The sequence below is a fragment of the Ambystoma mexicanum genome, chromosome 5q, assembly GCF_040938575.1.
Source record: "Ambystoma mexicanum isolate Mex_15411 chromosome 5q, UKY_AmexF1_1, whole genome shotgun sequence".
Taxonomy (NCBI): Eukaryota; Metazoa; Chordata; class Amphibia; order Caudata; family Ambystomatidae; genus Ambystoma; species Ambystoma mexicanum.
In genome coordinates, this window is record NC_090933.1 from 1,109,516,230 (window position 1) to 1,109,538,083 (window position 21,854).

A 21,854-nucleotide genomic window follows, 5' to 3' on the forward strand; every position below is an offset into this window, starting at 1 on the left:
AATCTCCCAACAAAGTAGGTGAACTCACGTAGCCCAAATGGAAAGCACCATAGTGCAAAACTGCAACATGGGGACTGTTAATCCTACGCATATCTCTGCAAACTTGGAGAATTGCCTCTACATTGCAATCCGTTGCAGCGCTCCACACCACCTCCACTCCTCGTACATCGAAATTGTTTGCAACATGCCTACATTCAGAATAGTGCTGTAAACCATGGACAAAAATATCTCTGAGTACCAACACCCTGACTGTCTCCACCTCTGCCATCTTCACTACACACACTCTCTTCCTACACAAATCAACAATGTCAAGATCTGATTGGCTGATCCCTAAAGTCCCCTTTCCATGCTGGATTTGCTGGAAAACCCTGTATGTGGCACGCCCTACCCACAGACAAGTGCGGTGTCTGCGCGGCATGTAACTCTTAGCCAGCCCTTCTACCATTTCCACATCACTCGTGAATCCATTCCCTCATTGGACACAGCTAAGCAGTTACCCAACTATCCACCAATCACATCCAAGACCTCTACATCTACGTCATCAGAGTTCCGCACTTCAAACGTACTTTTTATCACTCTGAATACAAGTCACATATCATTGCAAAACAACTACTACAAAAAGAACTGTGCAAGTTTCGAGGATTTCTACTTACAGCTCCATGCATACCCACATGCATGATTACAAAGTACAGGTATGCATATATTATTCAGGGTACATGTGCAACTCTTATGAATCCTTTTAAAGAAATTAATGCCACTAAATCTGCATAGCCAATACATATATACCAACGCACCCGCTTTAAGCGCAAGACTTCCGAGTTGTCAATGAAAAATCGCACTACTTCTTACTATCTCCCACATAACCTATACATACATGCCAACCCTCCAGATTTACGCGCGAAACTAGATTTTTCATTAGAAAAATCACAATTTTTAACTGTCTTCTGCCTAAATTAATGCTACTTCCAATGCGATTGTACGAGAAAATAAAGGTTCCCGATTGCTGCGGTGACATCTCCCTTTCAGGTGCTCCCGATTTTTCACATTCCTACTTATAATATGAAAGTATTCAAATTTTTCCCATCTACTATAATAACCTATCGCTTCCAAACCTCTCTGCTATCTGCAACACAGCTGCAAGAAAACAAGGGAATTTCATGAACTTAAAATTGTACTCATTTGCGAAGCAGGTTCAACTAACATATTTCAAATAACATATAAAGGCTGCACATAGTAAAATGAAATGCACGCATACACTGTGTCGAGATTTCAAATGAGAATACTACCACAAAAGCTGAAAAATGAACGTATACATTAAAATCAGTGCTATAAACACACACAATTACTAACTTCTTCCTTTTACAATTGCAGTGAAGACCACTCTCCTGAAAATCAACATCATCTGCACTACAAACAACATATCCAAAGAAAACTGGTCATTGCACGAAAAAAAGTAAGTACAAAACTACCTTTATATTCTTACTGTTCCTCAAAGAGATTGTGTGGCTTATGTATGTAATTTGCGCACCAAAAAAAACATTGATTTCTGAACCATTCTGCCCACAAATCCCCATTTATTAAACAGAGATTGGCAGGCAGAATGGAACTCAAATCTCTGTGTTTTGGAACAAAATTAACATACTCATCCCTTAGAATGTTAGTACTAGAAAACAAAGAACTGTTTTAATTTTATACCATTACGTTTACTATTAATGTTTCTCCTCACCACTAGCTCACTTTCTACTCTCATCTGAAGCACTGTGTAGTAACATACAAACAGAAGAATAGCCTTCTCAGCTCATTGTAACTGCCCAATGAACATTCACACACCACCACATACATCTTCAACTCATACACGCATGCACACAGCACGCATACATTGTAAAACAGACAAACCCATACCTTCTTTTTTTTCAACTGACCCCAAAGAATGCCTACCAAAAAGCAAATCCATAGAAAGAAACGCAGAAATAGAGCAACTGAAAATAAAAGTGTCCAAAGTAAGGATCCATCTCGACCAGAGTTGTACAAAACATTAAAACAAAACAGCAAATGCAGTCATTTAGCAAAAGAAATGAATCTTAAACTACAGAAACTTTGCCTCCTCTATCAAAATGTGGCACGAAACAGAAAATACTTAAAAAGAATGTGGCTACCACTACTGCTAACACTGCTCCTATAAATCCTGATATAGTAGGAAGAAACCATAGTAAAAAAAAATATTGTGGCAAAAATGTTCCGCCACAGAGTCCTTCAGAATCTAATAAGAAGAGGAGTGAAATCATCCACAACCCTTAAAATGTATCGTAGAAAGTTAATCCTAGAAGCTCTGGTAAACAGTGCAATCCTTCTCAAAAGGAAGTTATTTATTTTAGTTATAGACAGGATGAAACCACTAACACAACTAAGTACTAAACTACAAAAGAAACTTCTCAACAAACGGAATGTCAACAAAAATAACTTCTTAAATATTTGTGGAGGTGAATGGAGTCACACCACGACCACAGAACCATATTTTAATGAAGAAGCATACAAACAAAATCAAACAAACACAATTGCCATCCATAGCAGTGGACGAGGATATGAAAAAATCAATAATACCATCATGGAACAAGAAACACTGCTTACCAAAATTCCCCCAGAAAACTCAGAATTACCTCTCAATTCGACTGAACCAGACCATCCAGTATACAAATGGCCATGCACGTCAATGTGTAACATTCCTAACAAATCATTCAAATCTTTAGACCAGTTCCTCAATCAGTATGTGAAAGGTAAAGACAAAATCAAAATGAAAGTGATGCAAAATATGGATACCTGTCCAGTGCGCAACTACACAGGACTTCAAGGGCATTCATTAGCCTGCATTTCAGGACCTCTTTGCAAAAGCACCTTCCATGATATCAAAATGATATCAACACATAATTCAAATGTAAGAAATCTAGTGTATAAATTGTACTATGCTAAAAGTCCAGCTTTAGAACTAGCCAATTTAAATAACACTCTTCTGCATAGTACACCCAAATACTTACAAGAAGAAATCAACCATATCCAGAGAAAATATTTTGGAAGTGAAAGCCATGTACAAAATGCAATAGTTTTAGAACAGACTTGCAACAATTCTGCACATGGCAACCTTGTATTAAACGCATACAAAAAAGAAATATTAAAATTTAAAAGTACATCCGCTGAACTACCAAACCATGTGTGTGTGTGTTGCTGCAGACCTTTTTTTATAAAAGTAACACAAAAACTATAGACGTAACATACAAAATAGGAGAGAATGAACATTCCAAATGGTTTGAATTAGCTCTGTACTTTTTAGCAGAAAACAAATACCAAATAAGTGAACTCCTAATATGTTGGAGTTACTGCACTACAAAACTTGACACCAACCAAACTCCTTCACGTGCTATCACAAATAATTTGGAATTATTCCCACTACAAAAACCCCTGCAACAACTCAATTTGTATGAGAGCATCATAATTCAAACAGTACACCCATTTCAAGCAATAATATGCCTACAACCAAAAACAGCAAAATGACCTCCCTCTGAATTGGTGAAAGGCATTCGTGGCAAAGTAGTTTGTTTACCATTAGATCTGACAGAAAATGTGCACACTCTAGGAGTCCAATAGAACATTCTTTCATTGTCTTAGTAAATGGTGTACCAACAAAAGGCAAAATAATTTGGCAACAACTCGTGGACCTACATAAAGTTAGACACGCCTTGCAATATCTGAAACACAATAATGAACACTACAAAGACATAAATATTGAAGAAAGCTTAAGGGAAACAACTGAAATAATTCAAGACTCATCAGAAACTAGTCATTTTGAACTTCTGGATCCTGCTGCAGTATCCACTCTTTTAGACCATTATAAAAAATCATCCATTGCACTCTAATGAGAGCATAGATAATGCACTAGAAACGTACCAAATGCGACAAACCAAAGGCTCACCAATCGGCATATCGTAAACAAGTATAGAAGCACGTGCTTTTCCACTACTATTTCCTACTGGCAAAGGAGGAAGATACGGTGATAGACCCACTCAGATAACAGCATCAGAATACCGCTCATTATGAATGTATTCTGAAGATCCCAGATTTAGACAAAATGTGGGATACATATTCCACCTACTCTTTGAAAGTGAACTAGCAACCCTATGTTACAGAGTTGCACACATATTGAAATCTGGAACCCACTTTCAAAATATGTCAGTTATGCAATTAATACAAAAAGTGCAAGAAAAAGATGAGGTTTTACAATCAAGCATAACAAATCTGTTTGCAAACATGTGTGGTACAAAAGAATACTGGTTCCGAAGTCACGGAGATGTATGTTATATGATCAGAAACATTGGACCACCCACTTGGTTTGTTACATTAAGTTGTGCACAATATGCATGGGAAGATTTACATTATTTCCTACGCATATCAAACAACAACAAAACCAACATAGATATACTAACATCCGGAGAACTTTGCTCTCTAGAACCTGTTAATGTTTCAAGATATTTCCACCATTGTTTCATTGCTATGCTACACTTTATTTGTAATACAACTGTTCCTCCCCTCGGAGGAGTGCAACACTTCTTTTGGAGAAAAGAATACCAAGCCAGAGGAGCACCATATATCCACATGCTTTTATGGATTAAAGGTGCACCTAAATTTGGTCAGGACAGTGATGCCACTGTTTTGCAGTTCATCCAAAAATATGTCACTTGTGAAATCCCTTCACAAACGACACATCGTGACCTTCATGGACAAATTGTACAATTTCAAAGACACAAATGTGGCAAATATTGTCATCACAAATAGAAAAGCAAAGGGAAATACTACACCAAATGCCGCTTTGGTTTCCCTAGACCAGTTACAGAAACAGGTGAAGTAAACAACTTCATGTCTTCGGTTCGACATAGTGTTAAAGGTAAATCACCTAAGAACATGTATTACATAAAAAGAACAGAAGAATCAAAATATATCAATGATTACAATGCAATCATTGCCCTCTTATGGAATGCAAACATAGATGTGCAGTACATTGCAGACAATTCCACTGCAGTTGCACGATATGTTACAGCCTACTTAACAAAAGCAGAAAAAACAGAGCTGCAAGACCTCTGGAATGACCTATCATCAGACAAACCATTATCTCAGAAACTGTACAGCCTAGGCATAAAAATGTTCTCTCATAGAGAAAGGTGGAGCCTACGAAGCTGCAGATCGTTTAACCGGTACTGCTTTGTATGGAACATCTGAAAATATAGTATGGCTAAGTCTTGGTCCTGCTAAATCTAGGAAAAGAGATCTCAAATCATATGAGGACGTAGAAACAATAGCCAAAAATGATCCCAACAGCCAAGACATTTTAAAGAACAATTTACTAGAAACATACTACCCGAACCGGAGTACCACTTTGGAAACCATGTGTCTATACCACATAGCCCAAAACTTTGCATACAAAAAGAATATAAAACCTGATGAAAGCAAAGGTAGATATAGAGTGACAGATTGTGAAGGCAGCCTAGTGAAACTTACCAAACGAAGCTTAATTAATCATGTCAAATTGTCATTAAAAACTCCTCAACAGAAAGAACTATATTTACATGTCCCTGCTACAACTTTTTAAACCATGGAGAAAAGAGGAAGATATACTAGATAACTATGACTGCTATGAAGATGCTTTCAAAGCAAATGAAAGCGCTATCACCGATGTGAACTTTACGTAGTACAAACCAATGTTGCACAATGAACAGCAACACGAAGAAGAACTCCAGGCCCAACTAGATAAGGACACTTCCGACAGTAGTCATCCTTCTATAACAGGAAGTCAATAACCACTAGGACAGCCACTAATAGCAAATGAGGCAGAATTAGATATGACAGAAGTGGAAAACACCATGTGTCACTATGAAGAACATACAGAAGACTTAACTGTACTACAATCAAAACTTAACAAAGACCAGCGCACCATTTTTAAAGAAGTAACAAAAGAAATTGCACATGGTATACAGCACGAAAATAAAGAATGTACCTGCCAAAATTACAAACCTATACTTCTGTATGTCCGTGGGGAAGCTGGTTCAGGGAAAACATTCTTAATCAAAATCATCAGCAAGTTCCTTCAACAATTGACAAACAACAAACTGTCAGCTGTTGTAACTGCCCATCCCCCCAGGTTTAGCTGCCTACAACATAGGCAGTGTGACTTTACACTGATTACTACTCCTTCCAGTAGAACACCAAAACAAATTAGACTATTATAAACTTTCTACAGAATCTGCAATGGAACTACGCAGAGTATTAAAACAAATGAAAATGCTACTAATAGATGAAGTGAGCATGGTCTCCAACCTAATGTTGGCTTTGATTCACCTCAGATTGCAAGAAGTACTTTAAACAAAGTACGAAGAACTCTTTGCAGGAAAACACAAGATCGTTTTCAGAGATCTTACACAATTGACACCAGTGAAAGTTGAACCTATTTTTAAAACCTTAGGACACAAACTCTGCCGTAAAACTGTTTGCAGCATAGGAAATGTCAACCTTTAGCAACATTTCCAATACAGACAATCTGCAGACCTCACTTACGCCAACATTTTAAAAAGTATTAGAATTGGTGTACTATCTCAAGAAGCACAAGCAATATTGAAAAACCTGCACATCCATGCACTTCATGGCAATAACGCAAGTGCTACTGATGTTATGAAACAATTAGCGGACAAAAATGTCAATTGTATGGCCTTAATGCCAACTCTTGCAAGCTGTTCCAAATTCAATGAAACAATGTTAAAAAAAGAAATGCAACCAATAATTGAAATTTGCTCCACAGACAAACTGGACGTAAATGGTATGACACTACTCATGTGTCAGCAAGCCACAACAAGACTAAATACCTTTGAACATTCAATCTCCAACGCAGCTGGGTTGGAAAAAATATTAAAATTGTCCTTAAATTGTAGAGTAATGCTTAAACGTAACCTTGACGTGGAGCAAGGACGAGTTAATGGGGCTCTGGGTACAGTTGTTGGCTTTCAAACATACCCACGTGACAACAACATTCAGTTTGTCAATATTGTCTTTGACACATTTTCAGAAGTAAAAAGGATAGGGAGCTCAACAGCTCGATTCCTTCTCTTCAAAGACATGTATGTACGTAGAGAACAATTTTCTCTAACTCTTGCATATGCAGTCACCATTCATAAACCCATGGTCTTAGCCTAGACAAAGCATTGATACATATTGGAAACACAGTCTTTAAAGAAGGCATGAGCTACGTAGCACTATCATGCTTATGTACACTTGACGGTATATTTCGAATCAACTTTGATGCAAGTAAAGTGAATGCTGATATTCCTTGCTTTTTAGAATACAATAGACTGCGTTCACTGTACACCCCCATCTGAAATCATATCCGGTTCCCGAAAAAGGAAAATGTTGTAAAAGAAAACTAATTCAAATAGAAATGCAACAGGATCTGACTGAAAAACCTACAAAGAAATCAAAAGAAGGTAATATTTCACGAATTACCACAAGCGAAGAAGAACCTATTAGTGAAAGTAAATCAGGTACTTCTTCAAAAAAGGAACACAAACTCTGAAAAAATCACTCGGACACAGAACTATCTGGTCCATTCAAATTTTCATATGAAACTAGTGTAAGTTGCTACGAAAAATGCAGCAATGAATATTCTATTTCAATTGCCACCAATTGTTAACAACATTTACTTACACAGTACAGACCAATTGTGTTTGCAAATGTTAGTCCTTCATAGAAACGCAACAAACAATCCTGACAACACATATAGTGTTCACGGAATAAGACAAGAATTGGACGACTGTGCTGGAATGGTGAGGTTCACTATAAACTCCTAAGATCCACAAGAATTTCTAATGTACTTAATACAAGTACTTGAAAACAAAATCATACCTATAAATGAATTCTTCCAGATTTCATACATGTGGCAACATACATGCACACTCTGTAACAATGTGACACAGGAACAAATCCCTAATGAGCGATTTGTGTATGTATCCATACCTAATTGTGAATCCATTCCATTTCAGCAACTTCTACAAAATGCAAACCATGGCAGATTATGTACTACCTGCAATTCAGATAATCGCTCCACCTTACTGATACAAACACATAGTGAGTACATAATATTAATGCTTCTATGTTACAATGCAGATGGTACCAAAAACAACTGCAAGCTGACTGGATTTACTTACGGTCAAGTGTCACTTGGTAAGAAAACCTTCACAGCAATAGGGATAATCTACCACGCAGGAACCACAACCAATGCAGGTCACTACACTGCATACATTAAAAAGAAAAGTGGATGGTTCGAATGTAATGATAGTAGCATTACTCTAAAGCAGAGATTACCAGCAAATCTTACAAACGCTTATTTAATCTTCTTAAAGCCAAAATTTAATAACAAATGTGTATGTGAACATTAACAAAAATTCAATTAAAAAAACTGTAAACAGTTACAATACGCCAACAGGTATCTAACTGGCCAAGATTGTACAACAACCACACAGATAAATCAATACCACTGATTTGCAACAAAAAATACAAAGTTAGAATATGCCAACAGGTATCTAACTGTTTAAAAAATCTGCAAGAAGCCACCGTATAGAACATTAATCAGAAATAACAAGTGAACACTCAAGGGAAACAAAGAAATCGCCTACACCCAATGATTTAAAAACAAACACAAAAATTGAGCAAACTGCACAGTACACTGGTTTGTAAACTAAATATGAGGGTAAAAAAAGCTAAAATGTCTATTATACAATGTAATAAGTCTTTATAAAATATAAACCTTAACATGCTCTTATCTTTTATCACAGAAATTGAAAAAGAATATTTTCTCCAAGTACTAAAGTCATGTAAGAAATATATGAACACTCAACAAATTAAACAGTAAGTATATTTTCACACATTTCTTACATATTCAAATCTATACGTGTGATCTATGGTTGTAATATGGTGCAGTGGCTTTGGGCAGAGCCTAGAGTCTTGGATGTATAAACTACAGCCTACACCCTGCGGCCATGCAACCAAGACTCTAGGTCCTACCCACAACCACCAGAGCATATCAAAACCATGGTGGCTTATAACTTCACTGTTTATAACTTTGGTCTTAGGTGCATGGCCCATGGCCATGCACCTAAGACTCTAGGTTGTGCACACAACCACCGCACCACAGCACACCCATGCTGACTTATAACTTCAGTGCTTATAACTTCAGTCTTGGGAGCATGGCCTTCGGCCACGCACCCAACACTCTAGGTCCTGGCCAAAACCACTGCAGCATATCACACCCATTGTGGCTTATAACTTCAGTACTGACAACTTTGGTGTTGGGTGCATGCAAGACTCTACATCCTGGCCACAACCACCACATTATGTAAAACCCATGCTGGCATATAACATCACAGTTTATAACTTTGGTTTTGGGTGCATGGCCTTTGGCCATGCACCCAAGACTGTACGTCCTGGCCACAACAGCATATCACAAACATTGTGCCTTATAACTTCAGTACTTAGAATTTTGATCTTGGGTGTATGGCCTTCGGTCATGCACCGAAGAGTCTGGGTCCTGGGCACAACCAGTGCAGTATATGAAATCCATGTTAGCTTATAACCTCACGGCTTATAATTTTGGTCCTGGGTGCATGGTCTTTGGCCATGCACCCAACTTCACTGCTTATAACTGCACTGCTTATAACTTTGGTCTTGTGTCCATGGCCTTCGGTTATGCTTCGAACACTGTAGGTCCTGGCCAAAGCCACCGCAACATATCACACCCATTGTGACTCATAACTTTAGTACCTAGAATTTTGGTCTTGTGTGCATGGCCTTCGACCATGCACTAAATTGGATATAGGGCACCTGGCAGGACCCTGAAAAACCCAGGCGGGAGTTCCTAGATAAACTAAACCAAAATTTCAGGGTGAGAGGTCAAACGATTCCAATCTAATACTGGAAAAAACAGTTAGTCGTACTGCATTCCATTCTTCACAAAATGTATTTTATTAACATCTGGATAGTATTAGTGGGGATAGAGCACCCAGGAATATTAAGACACAACAATACAAATGAGTGTGATCCAGTGGACAACAACTGGATCTCAATGCAACAACAACAAAGAGGAACTGCTATTTTTGATGAGTCATTTCAATTATGCAGTCACAAGAATAAACATACACCCACATTAAATGGACATATATACAAAAGACACATGAACAATGCTTCCAATGTGCATTGTTTGGATGGTGATATCGTCGACACAACTCTGTTTCGGCCTAAAGGAGCTGTACAGTGCAGCTATGTGAGCAGGCCTTCATCAGGACGTGTGATGACCTTAGAGGTGGTCCTGGGTTCTCTATCTAAGAACAAAAGAAATGGGGGATTGTCAGTGGAAACGTGACCTCAAATTAAGATGATAATTCAAAAATCTCCCATAGGATGCTTAAGTTAAAAAAGGGGGGACTCCTTGGTGTAGGAGCCTAAACGCTTACCGGAGATTTATCCAGTGCAGGGGTAAACGAGAAAATCCATCACAGGTATAGATTTCTGGGGAGCACTGAGTGCGTCGTAGAGGGACATAAACTTGTACCTGTAACGACATTATTTGTACTCTGTAAGACTTCTAAAGAGATTATAGTGCCATTTGATAGTAAAATCAAATTAAAACATGGGACACTCTTACCTCGGGATGTAAGATGAAACTTCTCTGCCGGAGAAAGTGGAAAAATCCACTGTAATTAGTGATTCCTCACACCAGATTGTCCAAGACGTGACAGATCTGTGAGAGAAAGGACATCATGAAAGAAATATATATGGCGTGCCACATGCACGTGTGTTAAGCCTAAAATAGCGGCTTGGAAATGTGCAGAACAAAGTCTCAGTACGAGCCATAAAATGCCGGACTCTAGGTGATAGCTCGAGTTCGTGCGCTTAGGCAAGTACTTACAATTGTATTTCTAGGTCTGGGAGCAGCAGAGTAACGCGGCATCTCAGGACGCGAGCGTTGTGGAAATGAATGCATCTCCGGGACGACCGCGGGTATACAAAACCCGTCGGTCAATCGCATTGGTTAGTAGGTGGCGCTCCCCTTGCGAGGCGTCACCGCCGGGAGGACCAATGGGTATCCGGCACGGATGCTCACGGGGACGTGAGCGCGGGCGGCGTCTATGCGCCGAGGCTGAGTAATGTGCCTGTCGAGAGGGCCTAAGGGGAGCGTGACCGCTGGAGGAGTGAAAGCTTAGGCCCTCTTGACAGGCATATTACTCAGCCTCGGAGCATAGACGCCGCCCGCGCTCACGTCCCCCTGAGCATCTGTAGCGGATTCCCATTGGTCCTCCCGGCGGTGACGCCTTGCAAGGGGAGCGCCACCTACTAACCAATGCGATTGACCGACGGGTTTTGTTTACCCGCGGTCGTCCCAGAGATGCATTCATTTCCACAACGCTCGCGTCCTGAGACGCCGCGTTACTCTGCTGCTCCCAGACCTAGAAATACAATTCTAAGTACTTGCCTAAGCGCACGAACTCGAGCTATCACCTAGAGTCCTGCCTTTTATGGCTCGTACTGAGACTTTGTTCTGCACATTTCCAAGCCGCTATTTTAGGCTTAACACACGTGCATGTGGCACGCCATATATATTTCTTTCATGATGTCCTTTCTCCCACAGATCTGTCACGTCTTGGACAATCTGGTCTGAGGAACCACTAATTACAGTGGATTTTTCCAATTTCTCCGGCAGAGAAGTTTCATCTTACCTCCCGAGGTAAGTGTGTCCCATGTTTTAATTTGATTTCAATACCAAATGGCACTACAATCTGTTTAGAAGTCTTAGAGAGTACAAATAATGTCGTTACAGGTACAAGTTTATGTCCCTCCACGACGCACTCAGTGCTCCCCAGAAATCTATACCTGTGATGGATTTTCTCGTTTACCCCTGCACTGGATAAATCTCCGCTAAGCGTTTAGGCTCCTACACCAAGGAGTCCCCCCCTTTTTTAACTTAAGCATCCTATGGGAGCTTTTTGAATTATCATCTTAATTTGAGGTCACGTTTCCACTGACAATCCCCCATTTCTTTTGTTCTTAGATGGAGAACCCAGGACCACCTGTAAGGTCATCACACGTCCTGATGAAGGCCTGCTCACATAGCTGCACCGCACAGCTCCTTTAGGCCTAAACACTGTTGTGTCGACGATATCACCATCCAAACAATGCACATTGGAAGCATTGTTCATGTGTCTTTTGTATATATGTCCATTTAATGTGGGTGTATGTTTATTCTTGTGACTGCATAATTGAAATGACTCATCAAAAATAGCAGTTCCTCTTTGTTGTTGTTGCATTGAGATCCAGTTGTTGTCCACTGGATCACACTCATTTGTATTGTTGTGTCTTAATATTCATGGGTGCTCTATCCCCACTAATACTATCCAGATGTTATTAAAATACATTTTGTGAAGAATGGAATGAAGTACGACTAACTGTTTTTTCCAGTATTAGATTGGAATCGTTTGACCTCTCACCCTGAAATTTTGGTTTAGTTTATCTTCGACCATGCACCCAAGACTGTAGGTCCTTGACATTCACTGCAGTATATGAAACCCATGGTGGCTTATAACACTGGCCACAGTGTTGGAATAAATGTGGTACCCACGATATGGTCTGTCAAAACTGCTGCCACCAGTTTGTCCTAGGCATTTGTACAATCACCAACAAATCCTTAGACGGTGGCTAGGGCCATAAAACAAAAGGACCCCTATGCGTGGTACTTTGCACATAGAAAAATTGTTACCAAAACAATTGCAACATAGTAAAAGACTAAGTTAAGCATAATTTCCCAGTACTGACAGCCTGAAGGACGTGTTAGTTTCCCCATAACAAATGAGTAAAAGCGCAGGGGAGTGCAGCTGAAGTCTTTGCTCCACTGGAAAATGTCAGGTTAGGTAAGCCAGACAAAAGCAACAATTTTGTGGGGGGGTGAGGGTACATAATTGGAGGGAGAATTTCAACTCAGGGAAATCTTTCGTAATAGGTAGCACGCACATTCTTTTTTTATTTTATTTTTATTGTTGTTTTGGTCAGAAAATAAAATCTGACCTTCAACATAAATATACAAATAAAGAGTCAAAACATTCTTTCAAAATCAGATTTGTCTGTACATTTACATTTAGAATCATATATACAACATACTTAGACATAAAATCTACAAGATACAATTAATGAATCTTGTTACATAAATCAGATTCTCCAACATTAGCCTTAATATTCAAGCGATTTAAAAAATGTACAACTGCATATCTCATACGCTTTGAGTTCCCAGTATATAACATTAGCCATAATTGTTCAGGAAAAAGCACAAGATCTTAATTAAACCGCTGTTTCAATCACTTGGTTACAAAACCGGCATGTCATACTATATGCATATGTGCATTATTTCTCTTATTGGCCATATGTTCAGTCTGAATCTCATGAAATCAGAACGGTGAGTAGGGTTAGGGGATTGTAGCAGATATTTTTCCACTTGACCATGAACTTTGAGAGCAAATGGGTTCCGATTGAATTTTTGAATGTTCATGCAAGCAGATCTTGTCTTTATCCAATCGGATCTCCATAGCTTTGATTTGGCTTTATTTGGGTTCTCAGTTAATAATGATTGTGTTATATCTGCTCCAATCATAATTTTCCTTACAAAGGTGTCCCAAGTTGTTGCAAAAGGATCTTCAGATGTTAATAAGTATTTGGATAGAATCATAAGTAAACCATTGCTATTTTCTCTCATTGTACATTTTCTATACATTTGGCATACTTTCCATTTGTAAATTGCATAGAATGAAATCAACCCCAGTTCATGCCTGACAACAGGCATGGATTCTGACAATGGTAACAAAAACATTTTTTTCCAATATGCATTTTCATACTTAGATCAGTAAGCATACATTTGACACCTTTTTGGTTCTGATCCATACAGAATGGTAGGGATATACTTTTGCTTATAATATATCATCAGGGGATCTATGGTAAATATACAAAATTATGCTCGAATGAGTCTCATTTGTGACAAAGCTGTATTCTGCTTTTATTGAAGATGATCTTCATACAGCTTGTCAGTCTTGTGATTATTCACACAGATACCGAGATAAATATATTTCAAAAAAGGTAGCTGGCGCTCCTCTCCAGAAAGAACATGGCATGATAACCTGTTCTGAGGTGAGAGTTTGCAGCACACGCTTTTTGCTCACTGTGCCTTTCACAGATGGGAAAAATCCTTTTGCATATCAGTCTTTGTCCCGCCCACATGGGCAGTCCAGCACCGAAATGCTATGGCAATTCTTCTCTGAACCAGAGTACCAAAAGCAACCCCACACACGTGTTTCAGCCTTGTTGGGCCCCATCAGTGAGGTGAAGCTGTGCCTCTCTGAGCACAGTGAGCAGGGAGTCCACGTCTTGTTGCCCCCAGGTAACTCAGAGTGACCAAACCCAAGTTCCTTGCAAATATTTCAAAAAAGGTAGCTGGCGCTCCTCTCCAAAAAGAACATGGCATGATAACCTGTTCTGAGGTGAGAGTTTGCAGCACACACTTTTTGCTCACTGTGCCTTTCACAGATGGGAAATATCCATTTGCATATCAGTCTTTGTCCTGCCCACATGGGCAGTCCAGCAACGAAATGCTATGGCATAAGATAAATATATGTATGTACTAGCTGGAGTTCAATATTCTGTAACCTCCAATGACAACATTTTTGTCCCTTTTTTACCAAACTGCATAACTTGTGTCTTCTTAAAATTGATACTAATGCAATTTTTGTTGGCGTAAGTGTCTAAAGCATCCAACATATTGCGTAGTCCGAATGGTGCTTTAGATATAAGTACCATATCGTCAGCGTAAAGAAGCCAGTTAATTGCTGAACCTTGTAACTTATTTGGATCTGTGATCATGCCTCGAAAGCCATACCCAATATCTAAGATGAAAAAGTTAAAGAGGGCAGAAGCTAACAGGCAACCTTGCTTTCTATGGGCTCTGACAAAAGCCCATCATCACTCAAACGTATTTGAATAGACATTCTATGATCCATTTCAAAATGAACCAGGGGCATGCTAAATCCAGCAGTTTCTTAAACAATAGTTTCGGAACAAGATCAAAAGCCGACCTAAAGTCGATAAAAGCTGTATATATTATTCCCTTGCAAGAAGATGGCATTCAGGGTTATTAAATTTATGGCTGTACCCAAACCTGGTAGAAATCCCATTTGAAATGGGTCTATGTAGTTCAATTTATTAAAATCTCCCAAAATCATTTGTGCAAATATTTTCCCCGGAAAGCCCAAAAGTGCAATGGCTCTATAAGAGATTGGATTTGCAAGGTCTCCTCTCTTAAATATAGGGAGAATTATAGAGGTTTTCCAGGATAGGGGTATATTCCCAGTTATCATGATCTTCGTAAAAATTAGATGTAATATATCAACCCAGAGGTCCATATTCTGCTTCATCAAAGAGTTGTGAAGCCCATCTGGGCCAGATGCTAGAGAGGTATTCAACTTGGATATATAATATTAAATATCTTCTGAATCGAATTTCACAACATGGTCAGCATCTATTCTGTTCCATTCTAAACGTATCTCCGGGAATGGTGTACGATAAATGTTGTCAAAAAAAGTTCTTCAACCTTTTTCCGGGATGGAATTGGTCTGATTTTTATGACAACTATTGTTAAGGACCGCCCATATCCCCCAGACGATTTCATGATGATCTGTTTCATCATAGCTTCACCATCATGTTGGTATTGAATGGCACGATGGCCTAATTGGCATCTTTTGTAGACTTTTTTAAAACCTTTTATTTGTTCAAGAACGGCCACCGGGGAGTCCTTGGATACCCTTGACAACATCTTAATATCTTTCCTTAGTTCCCTTTTTTTATTTTTTACCTCCAAATCAAAGATATGTAAATGGCTTTGATGGCCCCGGTGAGCAGTCACTCCCCTAGATGAAAATAATTGCATAGCATGAACATAACAAGGACTATCAAGGGCACTGGAGTCACAATATGCATCACTGAACTTTTGCCTATAACGAAGTAGTTTTGGTCTGGACCATTTTATGCGGTTACCCGCATTATTAACTAGTAAATTAGATATATTGTGATTGATGGCCTTAGATTGTTCCATAGGCCAATCACAAGTAATACACAGTTGACTGTGATCACTTGTTGTTGTTGGCTTTATATTAAAGGATGATATTTTACTCAATAATTGGTTTTTGACATAAATATAGTCCAGTGTTGCATGATAGCCATCATTATGCCATGTAGCCTGAGGGGGAACATCTGCCTGTATCGAACCATTCAACATGACATAGTTTCTATGAGCCATTAACATTGACCAGCGATGTTCATCCATCGTACGAGATGATGTCCTTCGGATAATAAATGCAGATTTAAGTCACCCATGATGAATGTATCGGTGATACAATTATCTAATAGGAGCTGGTCAAGGATAGTATTAAATTGATCACAAAATTCAGCAGAGGTGAGATGTTTCTTGCCCCAATAGATGTTAACAATGGCAGTATAATATACTCCTCGTCAAATTTTTACAATTTGAAAACAGGGAGATGGTGATCTGTGCCACTCAATGTCGAAGTTTTATCTTTACGAAATGCCATCAATAAGCCCACCATCCGCCGACCCAAGAAAGATGCAATTGCGGGAACCATATAGATATCATAAAGATCCCAAAAAGGCACTGTTCGAAGCCAGGTCTCCTGGAGTACTATAATATCATATTGCAAAAGATCCTTACTTTTGATGTTGATAAAGTTTTTATATCCTCTGGTGTTCCAAGAGACAAGGCTGACAGAGTCAAATATCTGGGGTTGTTATGATCTTCCACTGTGATTTCGATTCAGCCATGCATCTTGGGCACTCGTTACATAATTTAGTTGAGCGACTCTCCTATCACCATATATTCTTGCTTTTGGAAGAACCGTTTTTGTCATTCTTTGTTCGTGAACATACATATCTTAACTCAAAATGAAGCCTAGATAGAAGAAGGCAGTCTGGGCTGACCATAAGGTGTTAAATATGACCCCAGATTGAATATACAACCGAGCTTCTGTTATATCTGGTGGATTCACAAATTCAACTAGGCCAATATCTGCTGATGTCAAATCTTCTAATGCAGTAATTTCCATGCAGATGTTTAAAATACTAGTGCAGTTTAGATCATAGTTCGAGAAAGGATGGCCTCGACATTTAATCAATAAATGATGGTGGTTCTTATATTGTGCCCCACCTTTAAAAATAGAAGGTTTTAGTATGGGCTCATTATATGGCATTGAAATTGATCTGCCACATGGAAATTCCGGAGGAGCCATCTCGGGGCCCATACTCATTTGAGACTTAAGATCGCGGCTGGACTGTAACAGACCTGGGCCTTTCAAAAGTGAATTAACATTGGGAAAAGCAGTATGAGATGATTGACTATCAACGTTTGGCAGCTCTTATTTAGATTGCAACATGATCTGCTTTATGTTTTCATTTTCCTTATTATATTTAGCAAAGGAAGCTCGTATCTCATCACAAAGCTCCTGTATTGTGCAATCTATATTTCTAGCTGCCCCTTCATGCGTAACTTGATTGTCGCAAGACAAATCACCTCGTAAAGCAACAGTGTTTTCGCAACTAGATGTTACAGCCTGTATATCAGTGGTTGTCTTTAATTGTGAACTCTTTACTATTTGTGTGGTTGTTGTTGTTTCTATTGGGTTTTCGATTGGTCTTAAAGTTACGGCTTGAGAGAGAGGAGGAGCTACAATGGCAACTAGATCATCCAGGAGATTATATTTTAATGGCACATTCATTTTTGGCTGTGTATCTAGTTTGAAGTTCAGTTGTCTCTTTTTTTTAGCTGCCATAATAAGCTTTGCTGCTTTTTTAGATTTACTCATGCTGCTCTCTACCATGCTTATTTGTGTTTGATTAACCTCTTCATTGGTACTCGTTGTGTTTATAGAGGGAGTTTTTGTATTGAAAAACATATGTGCAAATGCAGTACTCTGAGTTTTCGGAATAGGTTCAATTAGCAAAGTTTCCGGAATACGCTCAATTAGCAAAGATGAGGTTGACTCTATCCTCCCTTTTATGGATTCTTGCATACCCTCAATAATGACTATGTCAGCAGATAATGTATTGGTTACAAGCTCCTTTAAAATATGTTGGGCGGGATAAACGTCATCTGTTGGGTTTGTCTGTGTACATTGACTTGTAACATTAGAAATTGGCTTGCTGACTACTTGGCTATTTAAACCAAACTCTCTGATAATATTTGTAAGGGATTGATGTATAAGATCTGTCTGATTTTTTATTTTGTCATCGAGTGTCTCATATAACTTTGCCAGAGAGAGAAGAGCCGAATTCATGGCATTTAGAGTATTATTAAGGGCTGGCGCTTCGGGAAATGAGAACCGATTATCATTATGACTTGCCTGGTGGTCACGTATAAAATAAGGATGATTTCCAATAGGCTCATTAAATTGAGCGATTAATTGAGCAAACATTACTAGCGATTTGTATAAATCTTGATTGTCTTTATCCACCAGTAGTTTGTCCTCAAGTATTGAATTTGTCTTACTATTGGGCAACATATGATTGTCAAATCCATCATCAAAAAATATCAGATCACCTGTATTGGAGCATATATACTGCACTTCTTGTGTATCTGGGTCATGGCATCTTGATATATTTATAAAGTCTAGTGTCTCCCCATCAATTTCTCCAGTTAGCGTAAGTTTCCCATATTCTTTTCTTAGCAGTTGCTGTGCCTGAACTGAGCATAACAGGGGATATTTAAGTGGAAAATTAAGATGGACTGGAGATGATTTTACACTGTTATCAGGGGCTTGGGTGATGCATATTTCTCCTGTTTTGCAGGCTAAAGCAAAAGAAGCATCTGATAATTATTTGCCAGGTTGCTGTATATTCCCAGCATTCACCTCCCTTAAAGTCCCATTATCAGTCGATTTCTCCATGATTACAGCAGCTTATAAGGTGCATGATGGTTATAGATTTGAAACACTATTAAATACGGCAGGAACTATATTTTTCTTTTTCGCACCGTCTGTTTGACAACATTGAGTGATATTGACCGTTTTTTTTTTCTCTTGGTTCTCTTTAAGCCTTTTGCCAATAAAGGTCTTTCTAGATTGCAGAGGTGAGAGATTATACAGGTCAGCTCCATTTTTTGGCATGCCTGACTTTAGCGACATCATTGGTCTGGACATGTTGTTACCAAGTTATAAAAAACAACCTCAGCAATTTATAAACAATTTATAAAACAACAGTAAAACTGATGTGCCAAAAAATGAGGTCTAAATATAAAAGGAAATACCGTTCAAAACTCAGGAAAAAAACAATGGTTGCCTCCACCCCCACTGTCCAGCTAGACAGCAAGACAGTCCAGCACACTTGCTCCAACACACTTCCACTCAATGCGCGTGCGCTCACGCGCGGTGGTTGTATTTTTGAATTGTGGAGGGAGGGCTTGGGGGTGGAACCAAACCTAGTTAAGAAACAAAAGCAATGAGTACGGATCAAATTGTGCAAAGTATCATGAGTTGTAATAGTCCAATTGCAGCTTGACATCCAGTGGGAAGCCTACCAGCAAAACCAACAGCAGAGTAGATAGCAGAGTATGGCAGGGGGCATGGACATCAAGACAGTCCAATACACTTGCTCCAATGCACCTCCACTCAACGTGCGTGCGCTCATGCGTGGGTGTCATATTTTTGAATAGTGGAGGGTGGGCTTGGGGGCGGAACCAAACAAGCACAACCAACAGCAGAGTAGACAGCAGAGTAGAGCAGGGGGCACGGACAGCAAGACAGTCAAAAACACATTTCCGCTCAACATACACATTCAATCACCATAATATATTGTGAATATATTTCTAACCTTTCTACACCTAAATAATACACTACCACCTCTAAGTAATACTTAATTCTATGACCACAGTGCTGCTTATCACCGAACACATTAAAGCTCTCTTTAGTTAACATTTACTGAAAATGAGCTGCATCCAGTAAATAGTATTGGTACTTGAGAAAGTTTGCAATGAAAATGACATTAACACACACATATTTACATCGGTTTGACCCCTGTGTGACTTTGAGGTTGTGGTTTTCTAGCCTATGTGCGTGCAATTTAAATTCAGGCTAAAATGAGTTTGATCTAATTATGCAAGTTTGGGTTATAAAATCAATGCTCTCAATTTAGAATACACAGGATCTTGGTACGTCCATACAATATGGAAATATTTGTGTTTTATTTCCTAATACAAGGATGAGTTGCCCTCCCACTTCACTTTACAAATCAAGCCCACTGGTGCAGGATTCTTTCCCGATACCATGTAAATTCACGAGTGATGGGTGAATGAAATTTACATTAGCTGTATTTGCCATGGGAGTGGAAGTGACACGTTAAGCTCTCTCTCATTCCAAAAGTCATTTTCAGTATCTATGGCTTTCACAGACCTCACATTTATCAAGCCTATCTTCATTAGGCTATGGCAAATGCACATTTGAACCACTGCCCAATGTTGATTATATCTCTGAAAACACATTTCAGTACAATTGAATAGGATTTTAATTTACAAAGAAAACTGGGTTTAGAATGTACATAAGTGCTATCAGCATTTCACTGTGCACCCAGTTCATAAACATATTTTTAGTTTGGATTGAAGAGACATCTCATTTGTTTTTAAATGTGTCCAGAATGCACAGTGCATTTGACATAAAGATACTGAGATTTTCTATTTTGAATGAGCACACCATAGTGGAAATCACCCCCTCAATTCCCTTGCACTGGAGGAACATAGCAAGTCAATGATCCTAAGGAGTTATCTAATTACATTTAGGAATTCTCATACTCACTTTGAAATATTTGTTAAGATACTGTACTAGAATGGGCCCTCATGAGATACAGGACTTTTCTATAGGTAGTTTATACAGGCTGATCGCCCTCTGCAACACCCTTCACTGCATTCAGGCTCAGCTCTGCCAACTTAATTGCTAAATCTACCGCATTTAAATGTTGGCAACTCTCCTCCTCATGTCTGCTTCTTTTTGGGGTCCCGCCGAGCCCTGTCCTTGGCCTCTTTTTTCTACATGGACACCATTCCTTTTGCTGCGCTCATCAGCTCCCTTAATCCTTAATCTTTATTGTCACTTTTCTGCTCTTGACACCACATTTTCTTTTCCTTTTCCTCATTCTCTCCCTCTTTCCAAGACACTGGGCCTCATTATGAGTCAGGCGTTAAGGGGTTAACGACGCCGTAAACGGCGCCGACCCTTAACGCCTGATTACAAGGTCCCTTAGCGCCATGGTGATTTTAACGCCAGCTTTTTGCAGGCGTTAAAATCCATGGCGCTAAGGGACCATGGTGCTAATTACGCCACCATAATTTACGATGGCGTAATTAGCGCCTTCCCCACTCCCATTATGCCCTATGGGGCAAAAATGGGAATGGGGAAGGGTAAAATGGGAAATGGGGATTTACCGCCCCACTCACCTTGGAATGGGGAGGTAAATCCACCATCCACCATGGTGTAAACATTGTTTACACCATGGTGGTAAGGGTACGACCCAGGCAGTAACTTACAGCCTGGGTCGTAATGAGGCCCACTGTTTCTTCTTGTTTTTCTACTGTCTGTCATGGAATAGATGGCATCTTGCTTTCTTCATTTTAGCCCTTCTAAAACAAGGATTCTCTAATTTCCTCCTGCATCTACCTTCCCCTCTCCCATGCTCTTGGGTAT